Source organism: Euprymna scolopes, chromosome 27, assembly GCF_053919585.1.
Source record: "Euprymna scolopes isolate OS-2025 chromosome 27, ASM5391958v1, whole genome shotgun sequence".
Taxonomy (NCBI): Eukaryota; Metazoa; Mollusca; class Cephalopoda; order Sepiida; family Sepiolidae; genus Euprymna; species Euprymna scolopes.
In genome coordinates, this window is record NC_136508.1 from 82991960 (window position 1) to 83014510 (window position 22551).

The 22551-nt window shown below is 34.3% G+C and overlaps 1 protein-coding gene across 4 annotated transcripts in view; it reads left to right on the plus strand.

Annotated features, from left to right (window-relative positions):
* LOC145248945 (ras guanyl-releasing protein 3-like) overlaps positions 1-22551 on the plus strand; it is a 258134-nt gene that overhangs the window by 112948 nt on the left and 122635 nt on the right. For 3 of the 4 annotated variants that reach the window (XM_080110745.1, XM_080110744.1, XM_080110742.1), the window contains exon 2: positions 10633-10702. The gene's annotated coding sequence lies outside the window, so the exon portion shown is untranslated. Of the gene's footprint in view, positions 1-8141; positions 8282-10632; positions 10703-22551 lie in introns of those variants that run through there. The other variant, XM_080110743.1, reaches the window with a different exon arrangement.

Genomic DNA, 22551 nt, shown 5'->3' on the forward strand with positions numbered 1-22551 from the left:
TGAAAAAGGCAAATATTCTTTTTACGGGCTGTGAAGCCATTTTTTGTTTTGATGACTTAAAAAAAAAAAATTAATTTTTCTCTTTTTTTTCGTTCAACCCATTTTTTTGCAACGGCATGCACGCACACTGAAAGGAAATGATACTTTCTATTATTTATTTTTTTTTTTTCACCTGTCAATTTTTTAAAGCACTTTAAAATAAAGACTCTTTTCGGTTGGTTAAACTTTTGCTCACCAGCGGAGTGAGGAAAATATTGCTCACATAACATCTATTATTGAAAACAGGAACCCAGAACAATTTTTTTTTTTTAAACCGTAACTTTGCTGAACACAAGTCCACTTGTATATTTTACATTAGACATAATGAAAGATGTGAAAGAGATAACCCGTCTAATTGAATTTCAAATGGACCAGCAAAAAAGAGCTGATGATAGACTACAGCAGGCAGAAGAAAGAATGATCCAAATGCAAAAGAGAGCTGATGACAGACTTTTTGCATTGCAAACAGAACAGAAAGAGAACTGAAGCACTACTCCAGGTTTTAATGATTTAGAATCAAGCTACAGAGGGCGATACAGCGTTTTCCCAGAGTGCGTTACTAAGTACAATAAATAATTTCCCCTACTGTCCCGAAGAAAATCAAACATTTGAAACGTATTTCAGACGTTATGAAGATCTGTACAATATCGACTGTGGAAATTTGGCAGACCAAAAAAAATTCCGTTTGTTACTCAGCCAATTAGGGGCTATGCAACACAACAAATTCATCGACTATATCTTGCCACAAAAGACTAGCGATCTGACGTTTATGGAAACCATTAAACGACTAACTGAACTATTTAGTTCGAAATCGTCGCTGTCCATAGACGGTGGACATACTTGAACCTTACGAAAAAAGACGATGTGGACTACTTGACTTTCGCCTCGATTGTTAAATGCTGTGACGATTTTAAATTGTCAGAATTGAGTGCCGATGATTTCAAGTGCCTCATATTCGTCCATGGGTTAACTTCAACATGAGACTCTGAGATCTGTTTAAGAGTTTTGTCAAAACTGGAAAGTGAACCAGGCTTAACTGTACAAAAGCTGGCGGAAGATTGCCAAAAAATCATTAGTATCAAGAAGGACTCAAAGAACATCGAAGAACTGGTATTACACGCATAAAGAACATACAGAGAATTACTCTCCAAAAAACAAAATGGGAAACTAGACGCTATCTTCCACTTAAGCACGAAAGACAAGGTAACTAGAAGCCTTCAACCCCTTGTTTTCGCTGCGGAAACTTGCATTGGTCAAGAGATTGCCCTTTTCGTACCAAAGAATACTTAATTGCAAAAAAAAACTATGACCCTAAAGCTCACACTGCAAATGGCAGAAGAAAAGTAAAATTTGGGTTCAACAGATGAGAATGAATAAGAAAGACGAAAATAACAATCAAAAATACGTCTTAGTTAGAATTTTAAACAAGGACGTTAAATTACAGTTAGACTAAGGGTCAGACTTATCGATAATAAATTTACAGACGTGGAGAAATTTAAATATGCCAACTATACATAAAACTGGCTAGTCAGCAAAAACGGTAACTGGAGAAAAAATAAATTTTGAAGGAGAACTAACTACAAATGTCATTTTTAATGGTACAACGAAAAAACTTAAATTATTTGTGCTCAAGAACATAGAAAATTTGTTTGGGACCGATTGGTTTCAGGAATTTAATTTATGGGATGTACCGATCAACACCTTTTGCTAAAAAGTAGAATCGTTTTCTACAGAAAAACAAAAACTTTAAGCGGATCTAAAAAAGCTTTTTCCTGAAATTTTTTCAGCGGGCTTGGGTAAATGTAGGAAAGCAACAGCCAAATTTGAACTGAAACTGAAATGCTGAACCAGTTTTTAGGATAAAAAGGAACGTATGATTCGCTTCGCTAGTTAACGTGATTAAAGAACCACCAGTTACCCTACATGAAATAAAATGCGAAGCCCAAGAAGATGAATTCATTTGCTCCACAAAACAGATCATTCGAAAACACCTTCAGATAAGACCTTACAACAGTTCTTACAGGTTTACAGGATCACACCGAACCCGAATAACCCTGAAGCAACGCCTTCTGCAGAGACCATGTTTGCATGAAAAATACGACCAGTATTCGAAAAATTACTGCCAAAACAAGCAAATGCAGGTAGGACCACTACCGTTCCCACAAAAAGTATAACCCAGGAGAAAAAGTTTTCTTTAAAGCATACGGAAACAATACATCGTTTTGGGGACAGGGAACAATTGACAAAAGAATTGGAAACACAACCTACATCATTCTAGGTCCTACCACCATTCACAAGAGACACATAAATCAAATTAGACGTCGTCGTAACGATGGCAAAAACACATCTCAAGTCGAGGAAGAAGCTAGCGATACGTTATATGATATGTCTGATATCGAGCCTCCCCAAGCAAACTTAGAACATCGCCGATCGACAAGGAAGAGAAAGGTTACTGAACCCCCTTATCATCGATCCAAAAAGGAAGAAATATTAACGTTTTTCCCTCCGGAACAAAAAAGTGTGGGAGGGGGGTGTTGTGGGGACATACACACCCTTATAATCACTAAGATAGACTTGTCCATTAGCCATATAAGCAGCAAGTATAGACCGCTCAATGAGAGCTATCCGGATGTCATACAGAGACGACTCCCCACGGACTTACTAATCTTCCTGTATCACTAACCCTGTTCTGGATATAAATGTTCTTCGTATTCTCACCAGTCGTCGTGTTTTCCTATTTTCACCTTTGCCGACTCCACTACAATATATATAATTGAACGTCAAAAAATGACATTATTTTTGCACCCACCTAATATATAGTAGTCTAGATCCTACAGGCATAGACAGATTTCAAAATATGAATGAATTAAAAATAAGATATATTTTTTATTTACAGTGTTGTGTCTCTGTGTCTGTTTTAACAAACTTGACAAGCAGCAAAATTCCACCCCTTCACTGTAGAGATCCCTAGATGCCAGACAGCTTTCTACTCTAATAATTTTTTCCTTCAAACTGCTAGACTTTGGAATTCCCTCCCAGTTCCCCGTTTCCCTAACTGTACTGACATGCAGAAGTTCAAGTGTAATGTAAACAAACATCTTGCTGCTCATCTCTCTAGTGTTCCTGTAGATTTGGTCCCAATAGTAGTCCCTTATGTCCAAGTGGTACTGTGTCTTGTTTTATGTGAAAAGTAAATATTTATTACTGTATGTTATTTAAGTTTTTGAATTATTTTCAGAATAATATTTTGTATTCCTGCACATCACTAATAGAAAATGAATAAAGAAAAGTTATAAGCTGTTATACTTTTCATATTCTTTTTTTTTATATACATTTTCACATATATATATTATTATTATTACATTTTCACCCCAAACAAGGCAAATTGCCACTTTGGTGTAGGGGGCTACTATCAGGGACATAAGCTACTGGGGTACTATATAGGGAGTTAGGCAGTAAGATGTCCGTTCACGTTACACTTGAACTTCTGCATGTCAGTACAGTTGGTGGGGAAGCAGGGAGCCAGAATGGAATTCCAAAGTCTAGCGGTTCTGGGGAAAAAACTACTGGAGTAGAAAGCTCTCCTACATCTGTAGGGTTGGGATTTAGCTACTTGTCGGGTTTGTCACGTCGTGGGGGCACAAGTGCTTGCAGTCCGTCAGAGCATTCATTATTAAAATACTTGTAGAACAGGCAGAGGGATGCAACATTTCGTCGGTGGGACAGAGGCTGAAGCTCAGATGACAGTTCAGGACCTATCAGGTTGGAGACTCTCTTTTGGACCTTGTCTAGGAGTGAGAGACTAGTAGCAGATGCACCAGCCCAAATATGACAACAATACTCCATACATGGGCGAATGGTGACCTTATAGAAGTACAGGATACTTTCGGGCGTTAGTAGCTTTCTAGCATGGTAGAGAGAGCCTACCTTCTTCGCAGTGGTCCTGGCAATACTCTCAATGTAATTGTTCCAACTTCTGCTTCCTATGAACGTTAGGCTGAGGAGTTTAAAAGAAGTACTTTCAGATAATGAATCTTTGGCCATTGCTATTGGTGGTAGAGAAGGTTTCTTGTAATTATTGAAGAAAAGTTTAGTCTTGGAAGCATTGAATGTGACCATCCATTTTTGTCCCCATTCCACTACAGATTGGAGGTCATCCTCTAGTGTTTCTGCCATTTCCTTAGATATGTGTCCATTTGTTTTCCTGTCGTGCCTGTTATAGACCATGGTGTCATCATTATATATATATATAGAGAGAGAGAGAGAGAGAATTGGAAGTTTCTTTAAAACTATATATAGTCCTTGGCTGGAAAATTATTTTTATTTTGTCAGTAAGTAAATCAATTTCCTGCATCGCTGAATAGTTTTACTTAAACAAACAATAGTGGCTATATATATATATATGAGAGAGAGAGAGAAAAAAGAAACAAACCAAATTATATGTTCTTCAACGTTTCATCTTTATTTGAAGACTTCTTTGGGATGATTAATTCGAAGAAAATAAAATACCAGTACAATATTTGAAAATATACTTCCCTGGGTTTGTCACTTGTGATTTTCAAATATTCTACGTTAGATTATTTCTATAATTTGCATCATACATATATATATATATATATATATATATATATATACTAACAGTATTACTCGATCTTGCTTTGATGCCTTTTTTATGCTTATTTTGGGCTTTATCTTTGGTAATTCCAGTATTTTTTTTTTTTTTTTTTTTTTAATCCTAAAATTATTTTAGTAATCTAATTTCTCTGATTTGTTCCCTTAGCAGCTGTTCTCCAGCTCAAAGCCAACTACTTTGGTGAGGTTTTGGGGACCATGATTTCTTGAACCGTATGCGAAAGAAACCACAGGATTAACATCGATTATCTATTCGTTGTAAGAATTTATGTGGTTGTCGCTGTATAGTTCTACAATTATTCAACTGTGTTGAAATATTCCTTATCACATGTTGCCGGGCATACTACTTGTGCTTGGTTGTTGGGGGGCCAATGTTTTATTAAACCGACATATAAGAAAACTGTGAATCACATTTTCACTAAATACGAGTATGTGTGTATACTGTTTTGTAATTTCTTCAGGATCAATTTCTTGTTCAATGCACGTTCAAAAACAGAAACATAATTTACTGCTAAAAAACACGTAAATTTTCAAGTCTTATAAAATTCTTTGCAGTTAATGAAAAAAAAAATTCAGAAATTTACATGTGGAGTTTGACCTACAGACCACGTCATGCAAAAAAAAAAACAAAAAAAAACCTGCTATCAACTTGCATCACAGTAGAATTTTCACAGCCCGTTGTTCTATCATTGTTGCTAAGATAGGACATGGAAAAAACGATAGATAAATAAAAATAGCGGTTTCGATTATCGGTAATTATTGGAGGGTATTCTGAGACAAAACTTAACTAAGATCACTCCCAAACTTATACATTGAAGTTCTGTAAATTTTAAAGAAAACCTGTTCAGCCGTTTCGAAATCTATAAGGAACGAACTCACACACACACACATAGTTGTAATATAGAGACTAATATATTAGTGGCCTGCCAAGGCCACAGAGGAGACAACAGAAGCAGCAAAACTAAAGCTGGCCTACCAGGACACTATATATACAAATGTAAGCAAATTTTGGCATATTTTATTGGTTTAGAAATATAGGTTCTTTTTTTTTTTTTTTTTTACCAATCGTCATGAAATTTTAACCATAGATTATATAATCTTCAAAAAGTTTCATCCCATAGAACCAAAGATATGAGCATTTCAATATTCAATTTGGCTATGAGTGTGTGTAATTTCCCCAAAACCTCTGGCCTTGATGGAGGGGGAGACAAAAAACTTGCTGCTATGGTTTCAAATGATCTGAAATAACAGCAAGGGGAGACTTGATTCCAAATATTTCTCATATGTTATATCTCACCTCTTCTGGAAATAGTAGGATTATGAATATCTCCAGTATAAAATAATCTTTATACACTGAAATTTACTTTCTGTATGAAAACCAAAGAGGGGAGATATAACATATGAGAAATATTTGGAATCAAGTCTTCCTTTGCTGTTATTTTAGATCATTTGAAACCATAACAAGTTTTAGTCTTTCCTCCATCAAGGCCAGAGGTTTTGGGGAAATATCAGATATTTTTAATTCATTTGCAAAACTAGGAAAACAAATGACTGATTGAAGTATTGGTAAAGGTACATTATCTTTCCACCCACAAAAGGTCTTTAAAATTACCACTATTATAGGTCTTCAAAGGTACTGAAAACGAAAACAGCAGTTAAAATTCCAGGAAACGAGTAATTTCAATAATATGAATAAATTATAGTTTTTAAAGTGGGAGATCACTTTTCTATATTAATTTAATGTAAAATCAACACCCACTGTATAGCCAAGATGGCCATAAAGTGGGTGCTCATTTAACGTTAAATTTATATAGAAAAGTGATCCTCCCCCCACTTCTTGAAATAATAATGTGCGACCTTGAGGATGAATGTCATATAGCCCACTACACAATTCAGGCCATTAGCTTTCCTATGATTCTTCATTTGTTAAATTCTGATCAATAGTCATCGAGATTTCAAACTTATAAAATTACCCAAAGAAGTGGTATAATTATATTAATGGCCTGGCACGGCCACAGCGGAAACAACCAAGCAAAAAAATCCGAAGGAAAATTCATCCCAAAGCAGCAAAACTAAAGCTGGCTTGCTAGGCATATTTTATTAGTTTGAAAATATAGGTTCTTTTTAATCAATTGTCATAAAATTTTAACCTCTGGCCAGCTTTGGGTAGGATTGAAACCGCTATCTTCAGACAATTCTCACCTGGAACCCTAGAGATTCATTGTCTCTATCTACTGCACCACGGGCTCCAAATGTAAACTAGAATTCTTACAACCTTTGTGTACACTTTATAATTTAAAAAATTAAAATTGGCATATCAAAAACTAAACAAACCTTTTTTTTATCGGGTTTAAAGTACTCAATTTTATTTTTTATTTAAATAGTTACCCTTGTCTAAACTTGTTTAAATGCTTAGCCTTGTCTATACGGCATAATCACATTGACACACTGGTTCCCATCAGATCACCGAAGTTAAGCAATGTTGAGCCTGGCCATTACTAAAATATGGGTGACCAATTTGGGAATTCCAGGCGCTGTATGTAGGACGTCGACACCTTCCCTGCAAAAGTTTCAAAAACCTAACGTTGTTATCTCCCTTAACAGGGATATACATGCGACTGAGAATCGCTTGTGAATTTCATGCTTCCATGGAACTTCTTCCTTCGGATTGAGCTGATGAAACCCAAATAGGGTTAGTGCCATTTCACACACACACCCTTGTCTAAAGAAAAACTTTATTTTTTATGAACATTTTTTTCCAAAATATACAAGCAAGAGGGGGGGAAAAAAGCAGCTTTCGAACAAATTTCCATTTAAGTGTGAAAATCTTAAGGAAAAAGGAAGTTTACTCATAAAAATGTTTGGAACACATAGAATTATCAGTGATTTTTCTCAAAATAGCCAACAAAGCAAAAAACGGGATAAAAAATATATATATATAACAGATAAATGTTACCAAAGGCAAGATAAGTTACTCTTCTACCTATTTGGATAAGTTTTTTTGTCTTTTAATTAATTTTAAAGTTGTTTTTTTTTTCCCCACTTAAAAAAAGAAACCATGCCAAGGATTGTCGAGTTAGAACAACTAACAAAATGGTGGTCTCATTCGAACCATATTTGAGTGTTGATAATCGCTCGAAAATCAAACAAAATACTGACAAAAACACATCCAATAAATGTCACTAATCGTGTAAAAATGTACTGTTCTACTTTTGTTTTTCATTCTAACTCGACAGTTCCTTTATTTTTATTGGGAGGAAAATTACTGAATTGTTGAATAAACGACCCAAAGTAATTTCCCCACTTTCCATTGCCATAAAAATCAGCAGTTATGGCGGGTGCTGCTGCTGCTATTGTTTATCGAATTAGACTTGTGTACAGAAAACCATGTTTCAAGATTGTCTTGTTGGTTGCAACTGTTCGTTAGACCGGTAAAATTGCAGATACTGCCATCTATCCAACACACTGAGCAACAATGCTCAGTGTGTTACATATGAAGTTGAGGACCCCCCCCCCTTCGAAGACACAAGGGAATAGCAGTCACACATGAGCAGAAGTAATCATCCTCACTCCAGAAGATCCCAGTACTCTCCATACCCTTCTAGTGGAGGTATGGTTGGTGTTTTACTTGATTCTTCACAAGCATTTTGTGTGATACCAGCAGAGGCTGGTGGTACCATGTGTGTGCGTGCATATTTTTTTTTTTTTTTTCGGGGGGGGGGGTGGCTTTCAGTTCCTATGGGCTCCTGTGATGATTCTATTTTTACTTAGAGTATAAGTGGTTAGTTAGTGTTTTTAGTTTATGAGTTGCTTTTCACATTTGAGTATTTTCCTGAAGATTTCTACTGTTTTCATCACTGCTATCTATTGTCTCAATCTTCCCTTTGATTCCAATTTCTACTTTTTTCCCTTTTTTTTTTTTTTTTTTCAGATTTTTCCCGGTTATTTCTAGTGCTCTTTTATTATTATTATTATTATTATGTTCAGAGACATTAAGCAATATTAGAAAATGGCTGAATCAATATATATTGAGATGTGACAAGAAATACATGCATAGCGAAGAGAGAGTTGCTGATTTGTTCAGTTAATTATAAATTAAAATTAATTAGAACAATTAAAACAGCTTAAAAAACATAACTCATTCCCGAAACTAAAGTATATTTTAGTATGCATTCTGTGTTATGAATGTATATAAAAGGGAAGCATTAATCAACTTGCATTTAATATAATAACTAGAAGAATACTTGTTCCAGGACGAGTAAAATTAATTCCAAAAATAAAACAGTTTTGTACCATTTTTATGTCGGAGATTAAAAGCAAGATATAATGATACAAATCCTTGTGTCTGAAATCCTTATTCGAATTTTGATCAAAATACATTATATAATTTGGATCCCAGGAAATGTCTTAAATTTAAGGAGTATCGACGAAATTCAAATTCATAGAATCATGCTAAATTGGTGTCTAATGACTAGGGCTGTGATAACAGAATAATCTTTTCATTGTTTTGACTCCCAAGTATATATCTGACACAGTCAATCAACCGAGAATCACATCACTGTATATAAAACCGTATAAGATATTAACTGATATATATTCAAGAGTTAAAACAATGAAAAGAATATGCTGTTGTCACAGCCCTACTAATGACTGGATCAAATTTAATGCAAATCTGATTTGATTTTTCAAATAGAAGGTTGTGCCCATATATTATTCTAAAAACCTTTAAAATACCCCAAAGAAACTTGGGGAATATTTATTATATTGATGCTTAATACCTATTGTTAAAATTTCACAAAGTAAAAGATATCTGAATTTTCATGAAGAGCTTTCACCCCTTTTTGTCCTGTTTGTATAAAACTAAATTTAATTACATATAGCCCACATTACTCGTGGTTAGCAGCTATATTTCAAAATTCATAATAATTGGTTAATCAGTTTAGGAATGAATCTTATACATAGAAATATATAAACACTAGCATGGGTGCCCGGCGTTGCCCAGGTGCTTGAAGGTGTGTGTTGAGCAAAAAATAAAAAAAATAAAAAAGTGGTAATAGGAAAGCAGGCTCGAACCTGTACCGCGAAGAAGAAAAAGAATGGGGAAAAAGTGACATTTTTGCTGTTACGACCACCGCCAAACCGGAAGTGACATAGGTTTAAATTAAGGCTAGACAATCGAAAAGACGAGATGACTTTCGAAAATATCAGCGAAAAAAGCAACCCCTCCCTGTAGAAAAGTGTCCAGTTGAGAGTGAAGACATTAATGTTTTTAGCCAATTTTTCAGTATTTGTCGTCTGAAGGGTCGAGCTTCAAAACAGTACTGATCTCGTAAAAATCCGTCGCCTCTGTCGAAAGTTTTAAGCAGACATGCAAACATACATACATACATTTATGTATTGGTAGCTCAAATTTTCGACCCAAACCGATTAAAAAACTTGCCCTATCTCTGAATACCTTTTATGTAAAACTTCAAATGTTTAGACCAGAAATTGTCTGAGTAATTTGGTAGTCCCTGCAAAAGTAAAAAAATTTTAAACTTTGACCCCAATTTTGAACCCTTTACATTTATTTTTGAGGGCTCAAATCAAGTTATTAAGTTAGATCCATGTCCAAGGAACCTATATCTAAAATTTCAATTGTTTATATCCAAAATTGGCGGAGGAGTTTGGTAGAGTTCGCAAAGGTCAAATTGTTAAACTTTGACTCCTTAACAGCCAAATTTCTGGCCGAGAACGGATTACAAAGATTTTCTCAAATCTCCATACCCTGTGTATCAAATTTCGAGTCTGTAGACTGAAAATTGACAGTTATTGTGTAGGGAAATGTACACAGACAGACAGATACTTTAACTTTTATAGATAGATATGCACATATCTAACTTTATATAGAGATAGGTAAATATTGTAAACACAATCAAATGCCTTAGTTATATTTATCTTTTTTCTTTACTTTTCTTTTAGGATTGCACCGGAGAAGACAGCAACATGGAGGATAACTTTGAGTAATTGTTTACTCTTTAAAATCCCATAGGTAGGTTTTCATTGTTTATAATTAATTCCATGAATCATCTTTTCTTTTTGTTTTTTCTTGTTTTGTAAAAAAACAAAACAACAAAAAACACCTGCAAATCATCATCTAAATTTGTATGAAATGTTTTGCCATATATTGGCAAGCAAAATATATTTACAAACGACCAACATGAAATCTTCACCTGACCTTCAGAAATCTAGGTCACTTTAAGCCTGAAAGTACCCATGTTTTTTTTTTTGTTTTTTGTTTTTTTTCTTGGGTCAACACTTATCCTCGAGTGACGCTTGGCCTTGATAAGGGTTAATGAGATGGGATGATTGCCAGCCGAAAGACGAGAAACACTGTGGGAGTACTAATATTGATCATTAATATTGAAGTGTGTCTGATGACTTATGGGATGGTTTATGACAAAAGATTTGACATTAAATTTGAAAACAACAAAGTTGTAATCATCAGGGAAGTAGTCCTGTGGTAATTTGTTCCAGAAGCAGGAAGCCCTGGCAAAGAAGTTCTGTCCATTGAAATTCTGCCTGACGCTTTTTGATTCAGTAAAATGATTTTTTTTAGTGACAAACATATTTAAGTGAAATTTTATTGTCCAGAGTTGATACAGAGCAAATTTATCTTTACTTGACCTTTTGACAACTAAATATTTTCATTTACTAGCCAAATAGAAAAGTTACTAGCACAAATCTGTGTGATTTTTGGAATATGACATCTTCGTTCTGTGATGATTATGTACATAATAAAATTTTCTCCGTATTTTTTTAATAAATGTAATTCTAAATATACAACAAATTTTATGTTGATATTTGAAGGTATAAACATTCTAATTTCTTCAGATGTTTTTTTAAACAGCCTTTGTTTTAAAAAAAAAAAAAAAAGTATATTGTTCTATTAAACTTTTATTGTTTAAATAATTTAACTTTGTTTGTTTTATCAAAAACAAAAAGTTTAAAAGATATTTTTCACTCAGTAGTGAGTTTTGGAAGATTATCAGTGAAAGAAATTCCAAAAGATAAGCGTTTCATTATTTCTAGTCGCCACTTTGAAAAATCACTCGCAAATGCGACTGTTTCACTCGCAATGTAGAGCCCTGTGATACTACACGAATCTGGAGTACAATAGTCACATTTCTGTTTAGAACACCAGTTGACTAGTGTCTTCAGCCTACATTGTCTTTTGACCCCAAAAGTATGTTGTCTGCTGCCTTGTTGAACAGGTAATAATCAGTCGCATTAAGCTTAGTCATTAATTCAGTATAGCAAATTAATTATCTTGACTTTGAGGAAAAGGATCGTAGCAGTTGAAAACTGAACATTAAAAAAAAAAAAGTGGACAAGACACTTTTTATGAAAATAATATTTATGTTTATCACTGAATTTTGAAAATCAAACTCGAATTGTCGGTGATAATGACACTGAAGACCCTCTAACGCTTTGATTGTTCATATTATTTCAATAACTAACACATTGAATATTCATAATAAAATTAAAAGTACACTAAAACTGAAGCTTAATTTTTACTTTTAATAGTAAATCAATACAAAGAGAATTATTTGAACCATACAAACATACTTTGAAACTAGGGTAAAATTTTTTTTTAATATTTTATCTAAAATTTTCAACTTGGATTTTTGTGTGTGTGAAAGGAAACCTAAAAGCCTACCATATTGATGATTGAACTTTTTTCCTGAAGATAGGACTATTTTTACATATATACAGATGTAATATCCTCTACACCAAATCTAAAAACACAAACATTCTTTTTATTTATTTATTTATTTTTTTTTTTTTGTCACATAAGAAATAAATTGCCAATCACCAAAAATAGTACCGCCTTTAAAGTAGCCGGGGGAGGGGTGGGGACGATTAATGATACAAGAGAAAGAATTGTGTAACTCATAAAAAAGAACAACCAAATTTTATCAAAATAAACCAGATATCAAAAATTGAAATTTAAGAGAATTTAATTATATGTACTAGTTTTTTTGTTGTTTCTTTTTTTTTTTTTCTTTTTTTTTTACATTTAAGGAGTTTTAAAAAGAAATTGAAATTCAGAAAATTGCACTTAGTGTCTAATGACTATGGATCAAACTTAAAGCAATTTTCAAATGAAACGTTGTGTCAATATTATGCTTCCTAAAATCCCTTTAAAACATTCCAATGAAACTGAATTTTAGAAAATATTTAAAATATTAAAATTTCACAAAAATCGAAGGTATCTGAATTTTCATGAAGGATTTCTATCCTTTATCTGTGGTATAAAAGTAAATTAAAGTAAATATACCACACATTACTAACCTTTACTTATGCCTATCAGTTGTAATGCCAAATTTATAATGATCGGTTAATTAGTTTAAGAGTGAATTCTGTACATAGAAATACATAAACTTGAAATAAATAGAGAATTCAACATGTTATTGCTATTATTTTGTTGCTTTCAGTTTCTGTCTCCACTTTTTATTTGGTGCATTTTTTATGTACTATTCTTGCCAGGTTTATTTGACATTGATTTATGATATGCAAGTAAAACATTTATGTGCTTGTGTAATTGTGTTTATACCTTTTGGTTATTACTAAGAAGACAGACAAGGACAGAAGACATTTATAGCCTTTTCACATTAATCATATTGGTTGTGATGATAACCTTTATAAAATCTTGACTACTTTAAGGAAACGGTCATCTGAATTTAAGATATTTTATGTCATGCTTAAAAGAAGGACACCAAACACATATATTTAAAAATATAATAATTAGTGATGGGACGATTTCCAATATTTTTTCTGATTTCGATGCAATCATAAATTTCATTCAAAATTTCTGATTCTGATACTGTATGCCTGATCTCATCCCTGCTATATTAATTATGGAATGCTCAGCTGTTTACCAGCCCATTTAACTGCATAAATATACCTCATATTACTAACCTTTACTTATGCCTATCAGTTGTAATGCCAAATTTATAATGATCGGTTAATTAGTTTAAGAATGAATTCTGTACATAGAAATACATAAACGTATGCACATACCTAACTTGAAATAAGTAGAGATAATGAAATAATTCAATATGTTATTGCTGTTATTTTGTATACGTTCTAAACTTTACAACAAATGCCTTGCTGAATCTTGCTTCCCAAATAGCTGGAAAATAGCCTCTGTGGTACCAGTGTACAAGAATTGTGATGAAAAAACTGACCCATGCAATTATCACCCTATCAGTCTCCTCCCCCTCTTCATTAAAATCTGAGTCATTAATCAATCAAGCACTAGTCAACCACTTCTCATAAACTAATCTTCTTTCTGATTGACAGTATGGATTTAGGCAATGCCATTTCACTGCAGATATTTTAATGGTTACCTCTGAACACATACCATGCGCTGGATAAGGTGCGTGAAACCAGGACTGTAGCCTTAGACAAAGTCTGACATGAAGGACTCCTAATGAAAATTAAATTGTACGGTATAACTGGATGAATACTAAGTATTAGCTCCTTCTTAAACAAGAGGACCATCCAGGTTGTTCTTGATGGATGTACACCCAAACAGCATATTATTATTGCGGAAGTGCTTCAGGGGTTGATTCTTGGACCACTATTATTCTTGATAATCATAAACGACCTCCTTGATAATATTATCCAAGATAGATATATTTGTCAGTGATGCAACGCTCTATAACAGGCACAAGGGAAAAACGAATGTACACATATCTAAGACAATGGCAAAATCCCTGGAAAACAGCCTCCGGACCACAGTAGAACGTGGCTGTAAATGGATGGTAACATTTAATGCTACTAAGACTAAGCTGCTTTTCTTTAATAATTGCAAAAACCTCCCTAACCACTGATAACCATGACTAATAATACTCTACCTGAGAGTTCTTCCTTTAAACTTCTCAGCTTAATGTTCATAGGCAATATGAACTGGAGCAAATACATTAAGGACATTGCAGAGGCTGGTGCAAAGGTGGGTTCTCTCTATCGTGCTAGAAGATTACTTACACCTGAGAGTATCCTATAACTCTCTACAAAGCGACCATTTACTCATGCATGGAGTATTGTTGTCACATCTGGGCTAGTGCACCAACCACTAATCTTATCATCTTGGACAGGATCCAAAAATGAGTATCTAGTTCTGCACTGTCAACTAAGCTCCTTGTCTTATCGCCGTTATGTTTCATCCCTGTGTCTGTTTTACAAGTATTTTAATGGAATGTGCTCTGATGAACTCATTGCATTTGTGGCCCCTCAATGTACATACCCCCTACAAACCCACTTAGTAACAAAATCTCACCCCTTCACTGTGGAGGTCTCTAAATACAGGAAAGCTTCCTACTCTAATAGTTTCTTCCCTCAAACTGCTAGATTTTGGAATTCCCTTCTTGTTACCTGCTTCCCTGACTGTACTGACATGCAGAAGTTTAAATGCAATGTAAACCGACATCACATTCATCTCCCTTAAACATGGTTCCAAATAGTAGCCGTTTATGTTCAAGTGGCGATATAATGAAAAAAAAAATCAGAAATTTCACTTAAAACTGCCTAATCGCCTAAAGGGTACTATAACATTTTATGGAGGTCGGGTGACAAGAGGTCTCATTTACTTTTAAATGTAGGCATATCTCAAATGTTTTCCCTTCACTCGGTGACATTTTCTTCTATATTTTTCACTTGTACTATTTTTGTCTATGTTACTGAGACATTTTTTCCGAAGCCATTTTTATCTAAATTCGATATTATGATTTGTAAACTTTAGTTTTACTGGTAGTTTCAATCGGTAGGTATTTATTTTTATCATTGTTGCTAGCAATAGAAAATTAGGTTTTAAACAAGCAAAAAAATAAAATAAAATAATCGTTTTTGGAATCAAAAATTAGGCTAAAATTCTTCCGATTCTGATACTCCAAAAAGTTCCAATTTTTATTAATCCAATTAAATGTCCCAACACTAATAATATATCTATAAAAGTGAGAATGTGTGTGTGCGTGTGTGTGTGTTTGTAAGAAAGAGAGAGGACACTTCTCAACCTATATACTCAACAAATTTTTAATCTACAGGCTTGAAATTTAGTATATAGATTATTCAGATATGTGGAAAACTTTAATAGGTTTTCATCATGAAAAACAGACTTCTAAGGGGTCAAAATTGAAAAATTGGTACATTCAAGTCATTGGATTTTTCTGTTTCCTGACTGTGCATACATGAATGATTCACATTAGATTAAAATAGTAAAGTATGAGTCGGTTTGAAAACACGTTTTGACCAACGTGTTACATTGGCCAAACAGTTATCGTACTTGACTGGCTGTCATTAGGTTTTGGTTTCTATCTCAGCACAAGTACTTTTTTTTTTCTTTTCTTTTCTTTTTTTACATGCAAGAAATGAACTGTTAAAAAAACCCTAATACTCGCATGCACATATCTTATTTTCCATATGAATTAAAATATAATATTTCTACATATTTTATGACTGGCAATGCCGCACAGCCTGCCAGTAATATATAAGAGAGTGATGTAATTTGTTTTAAGCAGTTTATTAAAAGGCTATCACAAAGGAGTCTCTATTAGCTTGCCTCCTCACAAGGGTAGTATTAGACAGAAGACTGGTTTTTACTGTAGGGAAATCCAGTTTCCCAAAAATGGGCCCCTTTGAATTTGGGCCAAAAAATTGCTTCAGTCTAGAAAGATTTCTCCTTTACTGAGCGAGGACAGAAAAGATGAAGTGTAGTATCTGTACAGATAATACATTTTGGTTCTAACCAAAAGGCGAATGAGTAGAGTTGGTGCAATAGTAATTCAATTAGGAACATTTTGAAAAGGAAAAAAAATATTTAAATACAAATTTTATTAAAAAAAAACACAAAGAGAGCAAGAGAGGATAAATTATTTTTTTGGATGCGTTCAATATTTGCAATAATAATAATGTATACCTACATCTGCATCTCCAAACGATCGATGTAGATCAAACACATATGCCATGGCTTTTCTTCATCTTATTCTGGCTCTGTCAATTCTATCGTTGGCTGTCACTGAGCGGCTGTGAAGCAGTGTACAATTTTCATGCATAGTAAGAAATGACAACAACACAAATATGTACATGATATACGAGACTTGTTGAACATGGGTGTGTGTGGATCATTGGGATCCAGTCATTAGTGTCTCCCATCCAGAATATCAGTTATGACACACCCTCTCATCGATCTGACTCAAGACCTCATGGTTCTGTTTGTCGATCTTCTTGAACCCATCTGTCTCAGCAGTCAATATCCCCCAAATATATCTACTCTTGACTGAAAATCCTAGATATGTTTCTTCTCAGTCACTCTCCACTTACCTACAATGGAAATTAGTTACTTCCTTCAGAATTCTCTATCCTGGCCCTTCCTCCAGCTCATTCGTCTGTACAAACAAAGGATCTGTCACTTTCATATTGTCATTTACTTCCTAGCTAATCTACTATGGATTACTGCCCAGCACTGCTGGATCTAGTTGTGGGAATAGGGTAGTCTAGTATCATAATAATACTTTAATTCACATGGGTAACTGAATTTTTTGACATATGTCTAAGAGGTTAACATGGACCAGTTGTTTTTAAATCAATGTGATCAATTTGGAAAGAAAACAATCTCATTGTTTTAATAGATTATTTACTTGTAAGATCTGATGTTTTTAATGCCATATTGTAGTTAATTGTTATCAAATGACATCTTTAATGTACGTCTCAACACTGTCTCCTATATGCTCTCATGAGTCCTTGTCATTAAAAGCTGTTTGAATTAAACAAGCTCAAATAAATAAAATAAAAAATAAAACTGATAAAATAAAAATAAAAATGATAAAGTTCAGCCCCAACAAGAGTATTGTTCCGGTGAGTCATCTTCGAAAGTGTATCCAAGTGCCAAGAAATGTTTTCTCTCTCTCTCTCTCTCTCTCTCTCTCTCTCTCTCTCTCTCTCTCTCTCTCTCTCTCTCTCTCTCACACACACACATTCACTCGCTCTACTACCAACAAAGTACTTCAATTCAAGTAGGACACTCTTCACTACGACGGAGAAAAGAAAAAACAAATGTAATAACTTCCACATTTTCTGATGGAGTGATTTTGTTTTGCTTAATAACAAAAACAAATGTATTTTCCGACTCATCATGCATTGTTGCGGACATCTTTAACTGTATGACCTCATGACCTCCTCAGCATGGTTGTGTTTACAATGGAACATGGATTAGTAGTTCAGATCTGGCCGGGGTTTTCTTATAAGCAAACTGAAGTCTCAAACTGTCGGTTATTTTGTTTCTGAATTTTAGAGATAATTTTATTGATAATTTGGATTGTTCAGACTACTGTTCTCATCTTGAATGTTATTCTCACAACGTTTCGACCGATGTAATCTCCAACTTTCTTCAAGTGTATCTTATTGAATTCTTGAATCTGCAAGGAATTTTTAATGAAATCAGCAACATACTCTTGTTCTGTCAGACAAGATTGGCAGAAGTTCATGATTGTATCTTTCGTATCACCCGCATTGAGGCTTGAACCTCAAGAACAGTGTTACTTAGAACTGAATATTACCTAGTACATTATTCGTTATGCCATGGGTCATTTTGGCTAGTATTACATTTGTATCTAACTCCCCCACCCCCCGGTCTTTCCCTCGACAGGCATTTATATTACATGTTGTTTGCTGGAAAAGAGTGACTGTGATCACTTACCATGATGTGTCACAAGATATCATTCCCCCCTCTCATTCATTATACAATATGATTTAAAAAAAAAAATTATAAGTTATAAGAGTTTGATCATAGTTATCTTCTTCTTTTTTTTTTTTTTTTTTAGTGGTAGATTCGCATCCATGACCATTAATCTAATCCTAAGACAATTAGCAGCAGCCGAAGGATAGCTGGCTAGTGAAAATATTAGTAGCAGCAGCCGTTAAAACATGTATGCAAATTAGCAAGTTGTGGGCCGGGCAAGATAGACAGGTAAAGTTGAAGCCAAGAAAGAGCTGATGATGGTCGGTGCAAGATGATGAGGAGAAAGACTTTTAAAAAAAGCACACGCCGAGTCGGATTTTTGTTTCTTTTTTATTTTTGTTTGTTCCTGCGAGTTAATATAAAGTCCGTCACTAGATACACGTTGATATTAGACTCTTTCTGCTGGAAAAAGAGGTTGATTGTTTCATCATAATGTGCTCACAAGATCTTCTTTCTTACACAATATATCTTACCTACATATTTTTGTAAAAATTTATAACAAGTTATAAAAATTTAACCTTTAATAATATTTTTCAAAAACGGCAGGTTCACATGACAATGCAAAAAATACAAAATCGCTAAAATGTCACACAGACTTGAACATGCACATTCATACATTCAGCATTTCATCCCCACTTTTGATCTGCATTTTTCTCTGTTCATAACAACCACACCATAATTTATCCATTCAATTTATTTAATTATTTCTTGGACGAATCATCCAACACATTTGAATAATGGCAATTGTCTCTTACAAACTACAAAAACACAATTTATATTTAAATAGGATAGCATGTATGTTATTTATTTTGTGTGTTACGTTTATATCCGAGTGACTGTCGTTTGTTATCGACTTACATTTCTTGTAATAAATAATTTTACCAAGAACTCTTAGTTTCGATTTTGATTATAGCTGAAGGAACTCAAGTTATATATTTTTTCATAGGTTTTGATTTTGATTTTTTCATAGATTTTGGTTTTGATTTTGAAAAATATATTCATATGACTTGGGTGCTGATGCACCCAAGTCATATGAATATATTGTTTTATTTTTGAAATCACAACTTTATAATATATAAAAATCGATAGAACATTAACTCTATAATAATATATACGAAATCTGCAAGAATTAAAATATCATATTCAAGCATACTTAATGGCAGAGCTACGCCGGGCATTCCTGCTAGCTTAAATAAATACTTTTACAGTTTTAATAAGAGCTACAATAATATCAGAGCATCTTCATTTACACTGAACATCTACAGAAAGCCAACATCAATATATTACATGTGAATGACTCCCCTGTGGAATTTCCACAGGTCCCGCTAGTAAAAAGATTAACCAAACAAAATAAGACACAGTTAATTATCATAACTTAACAGTCTCTATTTGTCAATGAAATTAAAGCAATAAACAAGCAACACCATACATAAAATGTCAAAATAGATAACGTTGTTCCTTGTTTAAAAAAAACTGATAACAAAGGTCTCATATAAAGAAACAAAGGGAATGCTGTCACATGATCTCGCTGGTTTATATGATTCTCAGTTTGTTTTAATGGTAAAATTTTGTAATAATTCTATCATAGTCATTGATAAACAACATAGTCAAAATGAATCTTAGCCTGTCCCACAAAATCTAGTGTTCCAAAAAAGAGCACCCTGAACGAAAATAAAAATTGCCTCAATCTAGATGGATTTGTTTACTAACCGTTAACAGAAACAATAGTGTAACGTCAGAACTGATACTAAACTGGACTCATTGATAAAAGCCCAAGGAATTCTTTTTCTTTCTCCTTTATTTTTTTACTTTTTGTCTCCTTATACTTTATACGTTTTTCACTGTTTTTGTTTTGTAAGAACAACTGAGATTTAATTTTTTTATAATAGTCTTTTCTGTGTGATGTGTATGTGTGTATATATGCGCGCGTGTGTGTGCACATAATTTAGCTCCTGGTGGAAATGTTTAGAACAGAAAGAAGAGGCAAGAGATTGGTTACAATTCGCTAATCTTAAATGACCATCTGTCTAGAAGAAGGATTACTTTGATTTCAAAACAGGAGTAGATGAAACTATTCAACCAGGTCTGTGTCAACATCTAATATGAACGACAGATTAAAAAAGGAAAAAAAACTTTTGAAATTTGCCTATACAATCCATACATGTGAGATTGAACTTAATTCACACTCTCCAACAGTACACATTATATCACAAAGATAGCAAAATGATTTCACAATTTCTAACTTCTACCGGCCATTTCCAGACAACTATGCACGGGGCTTGCTTTTTATTGGACGAGCAGTACCAGCACACCTTCCATAGAAATAGCTTTCAATCACAGCTCACTTCATTTTTTGTGAACCCAATGACGACAGTTTTTTAGCTGAGAGTAAAGTGTAGTATTTGTTCTATCATCCTTTCTGTCCTCGGCTAGTGAAGTAGAAATCTTTCTAGACTGGAACAATCTTTATTTTTTGTCGAGAGTTCCCTTTTTCAGGGTGGGATGTAGGTGGATTTTCTCCACATTATAAATCGGCCTTGTGTCGAATTCTGCTTCCATGGGGCGGCAAGTAATAGGGACAGCTTGTACATAGTTGTTGCTACCAACACCAGATCTGCAAAGAAATTGGGAAAACCTAGTTTGTAATTTTACATTTAAATGCAAGGTTTTAATCCAATGAAGTTTAGATGTAGGAATAATGTTATTTAAATGACTTTTCAAAGGATTCTACCACATTAGAAATGATGGCTCACCAATTATGCATGACTTGGATTTTACCTCCCATCTTGGAATATGCTATTAAAAAAACACAATTCATTCTAGAATGTACCAGTATTTATTGAATTTTATAACTTTCGTTTCTGTATATTCATTATTTTAACTTTTCCACTATCATCTCAATTTTAATTTTCAATCTATGTGCAAATTTATAATAAACTACATCTATTCTGCTAACATTTCCTTTGATGAGATGGGCTATTTATTGAAAATTCATGGGTTAAGGAAAAGTCTTTAATTATCTGTACTCCTTTGCCAAACAATAAATTTTGTTGTAATTCTACATAATTTAACTCAGAATTTCCATTTTTATATATATATATATATATATATATATATATATCGTTGTCATCGGATCCTACTCATATCCGAGCATTGGGTCCTGTCGTCAGGTGGGTGGGTGCCTATGTAATACATGGCTGTACAGTCTGATTCTCTGGCGGAAGAGCCGCGGACAGTGCTCACAGGGGAGGGGAGGGAGATGGGTTTGCTCTCGCTCCCTTCTCCTCCTTCTCCCAGCCTCTTCTGTTCTCCTTTCCTCCTCAAAGTAAGCACTACCAAGGTGTACAGCGTTCCTCCACACCTTCCTGTCTCTGGCAGCCTCTTCCCACGAGGAGTGGTCAGTGCTGCCAGAGTGCGCTTCAGATAGTCTTTGTAGCGCATTTTTGGTGCTCCTCGTGGTCTGGTTCCTTTTGCCAGTTCTCCGTACATCATTATCTTGGGAAGCCTTGAATTTTGCATTCTCTGGACGTGGCCTGTACAACGGAGGCAGTGGTGGATAATAGTGGCCTCAACACTTGTCATTTTGGCACGTTTCAGTACCTCAGAGTTGGAGGTATCGCTCTGCCAGGGTATTTTCATAATTTGCCTTAATTTTGTTTGTTGGAAGCATTCCAGATGTTTTATTTCACTTCTGTATAGTGTCCACGTTTCACAGGCGTACAGGAGTGTGGAGAGGACAGCTGCCCGGGACACCATTATCTTTGTGGTCATTGTAAGTCCGTGGTTGTTAAATACACGGCAGTTGAATCATCCAAAGGTGGAATGGGCTGCTCTTATTCTGTTCTCCACGTCCTTCTTGCATGTAGGAGTAGATGTTAAAATGCTTCCAAGATAAGAGAATTGATCTACCTCCTCTAGTGGTTGGTTGTTAATTGTGATATTAAGGGCTGGGAGCGTCTGTCCTGGTGGATGTTGGACGAAGGTCTTGGTCTTGTCCGTGTTGACCTGCATCCCAGACCTTTCATATGCAGAGTTATATGTGTCTGCTAACGCTGCATATGTAGTTTTCGCATAAGGTGGTTTTGGCACGGAGTCGTGCG